A 10,838-nucleotide genomic window follows, 5' to 3' on the forward strand; every position below is an offset into this window, starting at 1 on the left:
TATTGTAGGGTTAAGGTTAGGTTGGGGTTAGGGTCAGGGTTAGGATTAGAATTAGGTTTAGGGCGAGGGTTAGGGTCAGAGTTATTTTAAGGGTTAGGTTTAGGGTTACAGGTGGGACAAGGTTAAGGTTAGGGTGAGGTTTAGGGGTAGGGTTAGGGTTAAAGTTAGGGTTAGCTTTAGGTTAGGGATAGGGTGAAGTTTAAGACAGGGTGACGGTTAGGGTTAGGGTTATGGCTGAGGTTTGGGTTTGTTTTCAGGTTAGTGTTAAGGTTATGTTTAGGGTTAGGGTTAAGTTTAGGGGTTGTGTTTAGTTTTAGGGTTAGTGTTAGATTTTAGGTTAGGGTTAAGTTTAGTGTTACGGTTAGGGTGAGGGTTATGGTTGTGTTAGGCGTTGTGGTTGGGGTGAGGGTTAGGTTTAGGGTTCGGGTTGGGTAGGGTTAGGATTATGGTTATGGTAAGGTGTTAGGGGTTAGAGCTGTAGTTTAGGGTTAGGGTTTGGGGGAGGGTTCCGGTTAGGCATTGTGGTTCTGGTCATGGGTAGGTTTGGTTTAGGGTTAGGGTTAGGTTCATGATTAGGTTTCGGGTTAGTGTTAGAGTTAGGTTTAAGGTTTGGGTTAGGCTTTGGTGTTGCGGTTAGGGTTTGGGTTAGGGTTAGGGTTATCGTTAGGGCTCGGAGGTTTCAGGTTAGGGTTAGTGATAGCATTAGGCTTAGGTTTTGTGGGATATGGTTAGGGGTTAGGGTGAGGGTTATGGTTAGTTTTACACTTAAGGTGAGTGTTCAGGGGAAGTGTTGCGATTAGGGTTAGAGTTAGAGTTAGGGTTAGGGTTAGGTGTATGCGAAGATTTAGGTTGAGGTCCAAGTTGAGGTTTAGAGTTAGTGTTCTATTTAGGGTCAAGGTTAGCGTTAGGGTTAGGGTTAGGATTAGGTCTAGGGTTAGGATTAGGATTAAGTTTACGATTAGGTTCGGGACTATTGTAAGTGTTCAGTCTAGGCTTACAGATGGACTAGCATTATTGGTAGAATTAGGTTTAAGGTTAGAGTTTGGGTTAGGTTTAGGTTAAGGTTAGAGTTAGGGTTTGGATGAAGTTTAGGATAGGTTGCGGGTTATATTTATGGTTAGGGCTAGAGTTTGGGTTTGTGTTCAGGTTAGTGTTAAGGTTAGGTTTAGGGTTCGGTTTAGGGTTATGGTAGAGTTAAGGTTAGGGTTAAGTTTAGGGTTAGAGTAAAGGTTAGGTTTAGGTCAGGGTTAGGGCTAGGATGAGGGATAGGGTTAGGATTAGGGAGAGGGTTAGGGATTCGTGTGAGGGTTAGTGTTAGGTTTCCAGTTGAGCTGATGTTTTAGGGTGTTACAGTTAGGTTTAGGGTTAGAGTTAGTGTTAGGCTAGAGTTAAGGGATAGTTTAGGGTTAGGTTTAGTTTTAGGGTTAAGGTCAGGCTTAGGTTTAGGGTGAAGTTTAGGTTAAGGATGAGGGTTAGGTTCAGGGTTAGGTATTTGGGTTAAGGTTAGGGTTAGGCTTAGTGTTAGGATTAGGTGTTTGGGTGAATGGTAGGGTGAGGTTTAGGGTTAGGGTTAGGGTTAGTGTTCGGTTTAGTGTCAGGGTTAGGTTGAAGTTTAAGTTAAGGGTGAGGGTTCAGCTTAGGGTTAGCATTTGGGGTTGCAGTTAATGTTGGATTAAGTTTAGAGTTAAGGTTAGGTTTAGAGTTAGGGTTAGGGTAAGTGTTCGGGTTATGTTTCGCTTTAGGGGTAGGTTCAGGTTAAAGACAGGCTTAGGTTAAGGGTTGGTGTTAGGTTTAGATGTTAGGGTGAGGGTTAGTGCTAGGTTTCCATTTCAGCTGAGTGTGTAGGGTCAGTTTTAGGGTTAGAGTTGGAGTTAGGGTCAGGGTTAGGGTTAAGTTTAGGGTTAGGGTTAGGTTTATGGTTAGGAATAGGGTTAGGGTTAGGGTTGGGGGAGATTTAGTGTTCTGTTTAGTTTTAGGGTTAGGGTTAGGGTTAGGGTGAAGTTTATGTTAAGCGTGACGGTTAGGGTTAGTGGTTAGGGTTCAGGTTAGGGTCAGGATCAGGGCTAGGTATAGGTTTAGGGTTAGGGTTAGGTTTAGTGTTAGTGTTAGTTTTGCTTAGGTTTAGGCTTTGAATGAAGTAGGGTAGGTTTAGGGTTATGGTTAGGGTTAGGGTTTGGATGAAGTTTAGGATATGGTAAGGGTTAGTGTTACGGTTAGGTTTAGGGTTCAGGTTAGTGTTAGGGGTTAGTTAAGGGTTAGGGTTAGGTTTAGTGTTAGTGTGATGTTTAGGTTAAGGGTGACGGTTCGGATAAAGTTTACGCTTAGGTTTAGGATTATAGTTAGCGTTAGAGGCCAGGTTTAGGGTGTTAGGGTTAGGTTTATGGTAGGGTAGGGTTAAGGTTAGGATTCGGGTTAGAGTCAGGGATAGCTTTAGGTTAAAGAATTTTTTTTTTTTTTTTTTAGGTTTAGGGTTGGGGATACGGTTCGGAGTTAGGGTGAGGGTTAGGTTTACAGTTAAGGTGAGGGTTTAGGGTAATTGTTATGCTTAGTGTTAGGGTTAGGGTTGGGGAAGTTTCAGTTAATAGTGAGAGTTACTGCTAAGTTTAGAGTTAGGGTAAGTTTAGTGTTAGGATTAGGGTTAAGGTCGGGGTCAGGTTAGGGTTAAGGCTAGGTTTACGGTAAAGGGTAGGGCTAGGTTGGGGTTAGGGTTAGGTTTAGAGTTAGAGTTAGTGCTAGGGTTTACTGTTAGGGTTAGGGTCAGGTTTAGAGTTATTGTTAGGGTTAGGGCTAGGGTTAGGGTAGAGTTAAGGTTAAGGTTAAGTTTAGGGTTAGGGTAAGGGTTAGGTTTAGGTCAGGGTGAGGTTTAGGATGAAGGATAGGGTTAAAGTTAGGGAAAGGGTTAGGGGTTCATGTGAGGGTTAGTGTTAGGTTTACATTAAGCTGATGTTTTAGGGTGTTACTGTTAGTGTAAGTTTTAGAGTTAGGGTTACGGTTAGGGTTAGGCTTAGGGTTAGGGCTAGAGTTAGGGGATAGTTAAGCGTGAGGTTTAGTATTAGGGTTACGGATATGGTTAGGCTTAGGTTTAGGGTGAAGTTTATGTTAAGGATGAGGGTTAGGGTTAGGTGTTTGGGTTAAGGTTAGGGTTAGGTTTAGGGTTAGACTTAGTGTTAGGTTTAGGGTTAGTTGTTTGCGTCAATGTTAGGGTCATGTTTAGGAGTAGGGTTCGATTTAGGATTAGGGCTATGGCTATGGCTAGGGTGAAGTTTAAGTTCAGGGTGAGGGTTGAGCTTAGGGTTAGCGTTAGCGGTTAGGGTTAGGGTTAAGGTTAGGTTCAAGTTGAGGGTTAAGGTTAGGTTTAGATTTAGGATTAGGGTTAGTGTTAAGGTTAAGTCAGGGTTAGGTTTAGGGCTAGGTTAAGGTTAGAGATAGGGTTAGGTTAAGGGTTGGGGTTAGGTTTCGATGTTAGTGTGAGGGTTAGTGCTAGGTTTCCATTTAAGCTGAGTGTGTAGGGTCAGTTTTAGGGTTAGGATTAGGGTTAGAGTTAGAGTTAGGTTCAGGGTTAAGGTTAAGTTTAGGGTTAGGGTTAGGTTTATGGTTGGGGTCAGGGTTGGGGGAGATTTAGTGTTATCTTTTGTTTTTAGGGTTAGGGTTAGGGTGAAGTTTATTTAAGCGAGACGTTAGGGTTAGGGGTTAGGTTTCAGGTTAGGGTCAGGGTTAAGTTTAGGGTTAGCTTATTTTTTAGGTTTAGGTTTAGGGTTAGGATTAGGTTTAGTGTTAGTTTTGCTTAGGGTTAGGGTTTGAATGAAGTTAGGGTAGGTTTAGGGTTATGGTTAGGGTGAAATTTTGGTTAAGGGTGAGGGTTCGGCTTAGGGTTAGGGTTAGGGGTTAGTGTTTCAGTTAGGTTTAGGGTAGAGTTATAATTAGGGTTAAGTTTAGGGTTAGGGTAAGAGTTAGAGTTATGTTTACAGTTGAGGTGAGGGTTTTGGGTAAGTGTTACGGTTAGGGTTAGGGTTAGGTTTAGGGTTAGGGTTAGTGTTAGGGTTAGGTTTAATTTTATTGTAGGGTTAAGGTTAGGTTGGGGTTAGGGTCAGGGTTAGGATTAGAATTAGGTTTAGGGCGAGGGTTAGGGTCAGAGTTATTTTAAGGGTTAGGTTTAGGGTTACAGGTGGGACAAGGTTAAGGTTAGGGTGAGGTTTAGGGGTAGGGTTAGGGTTAAAGTTAGGGTTAGCTTTAGGTTAGGGATAGGGTGAAGTTTAAGACAGGGTGACGGTTAGGGTTAGGGTTATGGCTGAGGTTTGGGTTTGTTTTCAGGTTAGTGTTAAGGTTATGTTTAGGGTTAGGGTTAAGTTTAGGGGTTGTGTTTAGTTTTAGGGTTAGTGTTAGATTTTAGGTTAGGGTTAAGTTTAGTGTTACGGTTAGGGTGAGGGTTATGGTTGTGTTAGGCGTTGTGGTTGGGGTGAGGGTTAGGTTTAGGGTTCGGGTTGGGTAGGGTTAGGATTATGGTTATGGTAAGGTGTTAGGGGTTAGAGCTGTAGTTTAGGGTTAGGGTTTGGGGGAGGGTTCCGGTTAGGCATTGTGGTTCTGGTCATGGGTAGGTTTGGTTTAGGGTTAGGGTTAGGTTCATGATTAGGTTTCGGGTTAGTGTTAGAGTTAGGTTTAAGGTTTGGGTTAGGCTTTGGTGTTGCGGTTAGGGTTTGGGTTAGGGTTAGGGTTATCGTTAGGGCTCGGAGGTTTCAGGTTAGGGTTAGTGATAGCATTAGGCTTAGGTTTTGTGGGATATGGTTAGGGGTTAGGGTGAGGGTTATGGTTAGTTTTACACTTAAGGTGAGTGTTCAGGGGAAGTGTTGCGATTAGGGTTAGAGTTAGAGTTAGGGTTAGGGTTAGGTGTATGCGAAGATTTAGGTTGAGGTCCAAGTTGAGGTTTAGAGTTAGTGTTCTATTTAGGGTCAAGGTTAGCGTTAGGGTTAGGGTTAGGATTAGGTCTAGGGTTAGGATTAGGATTAAGTTTACGATTAGGTTCGGGACTATTGTAAGTGTTCAGTCTAGGCTTACAGATGGACTAGCATTATTGGTAGAATTAGGTTTAAGGTTAGAGTTTGGGTTAGGTTTAGGTTAAGGTTAGAGTTAGGGTTTGGATGAAGTTTAGGATAGGTTGCGGGTTATATTTATGGTTAGGGCTAGAGTTTGGGTTTGTGTTCAGGTTAGTGTTAAGGTTAGGTTTAGGGTTCGGTTTAGGGTTATGGTAGAGTTAAGGTTAGGGTTAAGTTTAGGGTTAGAGTAAAGGTTAGGTTTAGGTCAGGGTTAGGGCTAGGATGAGGGATAGGGTTAGGATTAGGGAGAGGGTTAGGGATTCGTGTGAGGGTTAGTGTTAGGTTTCCAGTTGAGCTGATGTTTTAGGGTGTTACAGTTAGGTTTAGGGTTAGAGTTAGTGTTAGGCTAGAGTTAAGGGATAGTTTAGGGTTAGGTTTAGTTTTAGGGTTAAGGTCAGGCTTAGGTTTAGGGTGAAGTTTAGGTTAAGGATGAGGGTTAGGTTCAGGGTTAGGTATTTGGGTTAAGGTTAGGGTTAGGCTTAGTGTTAGGATTAGGTGTTTGGGTGAATGGTAGGGTGAGGTTTAGGGTTAGGGTTAGGGTTAGTGTTCGGTTTAGTGTCAGGGTTAGGTTGAAGTTTAAGTTAAGGGTGAGGGTTCAGCTTAGGGTTAGCATTTGGGGTTGCAGTTAATGTTGGATTAAGTTTAGAGTTAAGGTTAGGTTTAGAGTTAGGGTTAGGGTAAGTGTTCGGGTTATGTTTCGCTTTAGGGGTAGGTTCAGGTTAAAGACAGGCTTAGGTTAAGGGTTGGTGTTAGGTTTAGATGTTAGGGTGAGGGTTAGTGCTAGGTTTCCATTTCAGCTGAGTGTGTAGGGTCAGTTTTAGGGTTAGAGTTGGAGTTAGGGTCAGGGTTAGGGTTAAGTTTAGGGTTAGGGTTAGGTTTATGGTTAGGAATAGGGTTAGGGTTAGGGTTGGGGGAGATTTAGTGTTCTGTTTAGTTTTAGGGTTAGGGTTAGGGTTAGGGTGAAGTTTATGTTAAGCGTGACGGTTAGGGTTAGTGGTTAGGGTTCAGGTTAGGGTCAGGATCAGGGCTAGGTATAGGTTTAGGGTTAGGGTTAGGTTTAGTGTTAGTGTTAGTTTTGCTTAGGTTTAGGCTTTGAATGAAGTAGGGTAGGTTTAGGGTTATGGTTAGGGTTAGGGTTTGGATGAAGTTTAGGATATGGTAAGGGTTAGTGTTACGGTTAGGTTTAGGGTTCAGGTTAGTGTTAGGGGTTAGTTAAGGGTTAGGGTTAGGTTTAGTGTTAGTGTGATGTTTAGGTTAAGGGTGACGGTTCGGATAAAGTTTACGCTTAGGTTTAGGATTATAGTTAGCGTTAGAGGCCAGGTTTAGGGTGTTAGGGTTAGGTTTATGGTAGGGTAGGGTTAAGGTTAGGATTCGGGTTAGAGTCAGGGATAGCTTTAGGTTAAAGAATTTTTTTTTTTTTTTTTTAGGTTTAGGGTTGGGGATACGGTTCGGAGTTAGGGTGAGGGTTAGGTTTACAGTTAAGGTGAGGGTTTAGGGTAATTGTTATGCTTAGTGTTAGGGTTAGGGTTGGGGAAGTTTCAGTTAATAGTGAGAGTTACTGCTAAGTTTAGAGTTAGGGTAAGTTTAGTGTTAGGATTAGGGTTAAGGTCGGGGTCAGGTTAGGGTTAAGGCTAGGTTTACGGTAAAGGGTAGGGCTAGGTTGGGGTTAGGGTTAGGTTTAGAGTTAGAGTTAGTGCTAGGGTTTACTGTTAGGGTTAGGGTCAGGTTTAGAGTTATTGTTAGGGTTAGGGCTAGGGTTAGGGTAGAGTTAAGGTTAAGGTTAAGTTTAGGGTTAGGGTAAGGGTTAGGTTTAGGTCAGGGTGAGGTTTAGGATGAAGGATAGGGTTAAAGTTAGGGAAAGGGTTAGGGGTTCATGTGAGGGTTAGTGTTAGGTTTACATTAAGCTGATGTTTTAGGGTGTTACTGTTAGTGTAAGTTTTAGAGTTAGGGTTACGGTTAGGGTTAGGCTTAGGGTTAGGGCTAGAGTTAGGGGATAGTTAAGCGTGAGGTTTAGTATTAGGGTTACGGATATGGTTAGGCTTAGGTTTAGGGTGAAGTTTATGTTAAGGATGAGGGTTAGGGTTAGGTGTTTGGGTTAAGGTTAGGGTTAGGTTTAGGGTTAGACTTAGTGTTAGGTTTAGGGTTAGTTGTTTGCGTCAATGTTAGGGTCATGTTTAGGAGTAGGGTTCGATTTAGGATTAGGGCTATGGCTATGGCTAGGGTGAAGTTTAAGTTCAGGGTGAGGGTTGAGCTTAGGGTTAGCGTTAGCGGTTAGGGTTAGGGTTAAGGTTAGGTTCAAGTTGAGGGTTAAGGTTAGGTTTAGATTTAGGATTAGGGTTAGTGTTAAGGTTAAGTCAGGGTTAGGTTTAGGGCTAGGTTAAGGTTAGAGATAGGGTTAGGTTAAGGGTTGGGGTTAGGTTTCGATGTTAGTGTGAGGGTTAGTGCTAGGTTTCCATTTAAGCTGAGTGTGTAGGGTCAGTTTTAGGGTTAGGATTAGGGTTAGAGTTAGAGTTAGGTTCAGGGTTAAGGTTAAGTTTAGGGTTAGGGTTAGGTTTATGGTTGGGGTCAGGGTTGGGGGAGATTTAGTGTTATCTTTTGTTTTTAGGGTTAGGGTTAGGGTGAAGTTTATTTAAGCGAGACGTTAGGGTTAGGGGTTAGGTTTCAGGTTAGGGTCAGGGTTAAGTTTAGGGTTAGCTTATTTTTTAGGTTTAGGTTTAGGGTTAGGATTAGGTTTAGTGTTAGTTTTGCTTAGGGTTAGGGTTTGAATGAAGTTAGGGTAGGTTTAGGGTTATGGTTAGGGTGAAATTTTGGTTAAGGGTGAGGGTTCGGCTTAGGGTTAGGGTTAGGGGTTAGTGTTTCAGTTAGGTTTAGGGTAGAGTTATAATTAGGGTTAAGTTTAGGGTTAGGGTAAGAGTTAGAGTTATGTTTACAGTTGAGGTGAGGGTTTTGGGTAAGTGTTACGGTTAGGGTTAGGGTTAGGTTTAGGGTTAGGGTTAGTGTTAGGGTTAGGTTTAATTTTATTGTAGGGTTAAGGTTAGGTTGGGGTTAGGGTCAGGGTTAGGATTAGAATTAGGTTTAGGGCGAGGGTTAGGGTCAGAGTTATTTTAAGGGTTAGGTTTAGGGTTACAGGTGGGACAAGGTTAAGGTTAGGGTGAGGTTTAGGGGTAGGGTTAGGGTTAAAGTTAGGGTTAGCTTTAGGTTAGGGATAGGGTGAAGTTTAAGACAGGGTGACGGTTAGGGTTAGGGTTATGGCTGAGGTTTGGGTTTGTTTTCAGGTTAGTGTTAAGGTTATGTTTAGGGTTAGGGTTAAGTTTAGGGGTTGTGTTTAGTTTTAGGGTTAGTGTTAGATTTTAGGTTAGGGTTAAGTTTAGTGTTACGGTTAGGGTGAGGGTTATGGTTGTGTTAGGCGTTGTGGTTGGGGTGAGGGTTAGGTTTAGGGTTAGGGTTGGGTAGGGTTAGGATTATGGTTATGGTAAGGTGTTAGGGGTTAGAGCTGTAGTTTAGGGTTAGGGTTTGGGGGAGGGTTCCGGTTAGGCATTGTGGTTCTGGTCATGGGTAGGTTTGGTTTAGGGTTAGGGTTAGGTTCATGATTAGGTTTCGGGTTAGTGTTAGAGTTAGGTTTAAGGTTTGGGTTAGGCTTTGGTGTTGCGGTTAGGGTTTGGGTTAGGGTTAGGGTTATCGTTAGGGCTCGGAGGTTTCAGGTTAGGGTTAGTGATAGCATTAGGCTTAGGTTTTGTGGGATATGGTTAGGGGTTAGGGTGAGGGTTATGGTTAGTTTTACACTTAAGGTGAGTGTTCAGGGGAAGTGTTGCGATTAGGGTTAGAGTTAGAGTTAGGGTTAGGGTTAGGTGTATGCGAAGATTTAGGTTGAGGTCCAAGTTGAGGTTTAGAGTTAGTGTTCTATTTAGGGTCAAGGTTAGCGTTAGGGTTAGGGTTAGGATTAGGTCTAGGGTTAGGATTAGGATTAAGTTTACGATTAGGTTCGGGACTATTGTAAGTGTTCAGTCTAGGCTTACAGATGGACTAGCATTATTGGTAGAATTAGGTTTAAGGTTAGAGTTTGGGTTAGGTTTAGGTTAAGGTTAGAGTTAGGGTTTGGATGAAGTTTAGGATAGGTTGCGGGTTATATTTATGGTTAGGGCTAGAGTTTGGGTTTGTGTTCAGGTTAGTGTTAAGGTTAGGTTTAGGGTTCGGTTTAGGGTTATGGTAGAGTTAAGGTTAGGGTTAAGTTTAGGGTTAGAGTAAAGGTTAGGTTTAGGTCAGGGTTAGGGCTAGGATGAGGGATAGGGTTAGGATTAGGGAGAGGGTTAGGGATTCGTGTGAGGGTTAGTGTTAGGTTTCCAGTTGAGCTGATGTTTTAGGGTGTTACAGTTAGGTTTAGGGTTAGAGTTAGTGTTAGGCTAGAGTTAAGAGATAGTTTAGGGTTAGGTTTAGTTTTAGGGTTAAGGTCAGGCTTAGGTTTAGGGTGAAGTTTAGGTTAAGGATGAGGGTTAGGTTCAGGGTTAGGTATTTGGGTTAAGGTTAGGGTTAGGCTTAGTGTTAGGATTAGGTGTTTGGGTGAATGGTAGGGTGAGGTTTAGGGTTAGGGTTAGGGTTAGTGTTCGGTTTAGTGTCAGGGTTAGGTTGAAGTTTAAGTTAAGGGTGAGGGTTCAGCTTAGGGTTAGCATTTGGGGTTGCAGTTAATGTTGGATTAAGTTTAGAGTTAAGGTTAGGTTTAGAGTTAGGGTTAGGGTAAGTGTTCGGGTTATGTTTCGCTTTAGGGGTAGGTTCAGGTTAAAGACAGGCTTAGGTTAAGGGTTGGTGTTAGGTTTAGATGTTAGGGTGAGGGTTAGTGCTAGGTTTCCATTTCAGCTGAGTGTGTAGGGTCAGTTTTAGGGTTAGAGTTGGAGTTAGGGTCAGGGTTAGGGTTAAGTTTAGGGTTAGGGTTAGGTTTATGGTTAGGAATAGGGTTAGGGTTAGGGTTGGGGGAGATTTAGTGTTCTGTTTAGTTTTAGGGTTAGGGTTAGGGTTAGGGTGAAGTTTATGTTAAGCGTGACGGTTAGGGTTAGTGGTTAGGGTTCAGGTTAGGGTCAGGATCAGGGCTAGGTATAGGTTTAGGGTTAGGGTTAGGTTTAGTGTTAGTGTTAGTTTTGCTTAGGTTTAGGCTTTGAATGAAGTAGGGTAGGTTTAGGGTTATGGTTAGGGTTAGGGTTTGGATGAAGTTTAGGATATGGTAAGGGTTAGTGTTACGGTTAGGTTTAGGGTTCAGGTTAGTGTTAGGGGTTAGTTAAGGGTTAGGGTTAGGTTTAGTGTTAGTGTGATGTTTAGGTTAAGGGTGACGGTTCGGATAAAGTTTACGCTTAGGTTTAGGATTATAGTTAGCGTTAGAGGCCAGGTTTAGGGTGTTAGGGTTAGGTTTATGGTAGGGTAGGGTTAAGGTTAGGATTCGGGTTAGAGTCAGGGATAGCTTTAGGTTAAAGAATTTTTTTTTTTTTTTTTTTAGGTTTAGGGTTGGGGATACGGTTCGGAGTTAGGGTGAGGGTTAGGTTTACAGTTAAGGTGAGGGTTTAGGGTAATTGTTATGCTTAGTGTTAGGGTTAGGGTTGGGGAAGTTTCAGTTAATAGTGAGAGTTACTGCTAAGTTTAGAGTTAGGGTAAGTTTAGTGTTAGGATTAGGGTTAAGGTCGGGGTCAGGTTAGGGTTAAGGCTAGGTTTACGGTAAAGGGTAGGGCTAGGTTGGGGTTAGGGTTAGGTTTAGAGTTAGAGTTA

The sequence above is a fragment of the Elephas maximus genome, chromosome 21 (assembly GCF_024166365.1).
Source record: "Elephas maximus indicus isolate mEleMax1 chromosome 21, mEleMax1 primary haplotype, whole genome shotgun sequence".
Lineage (NCBI taxonomy): Eukaryota > Metazoa > Chordata > Mammalia > Proboscidea > Elephantidae > Elephas > Elephas maximus.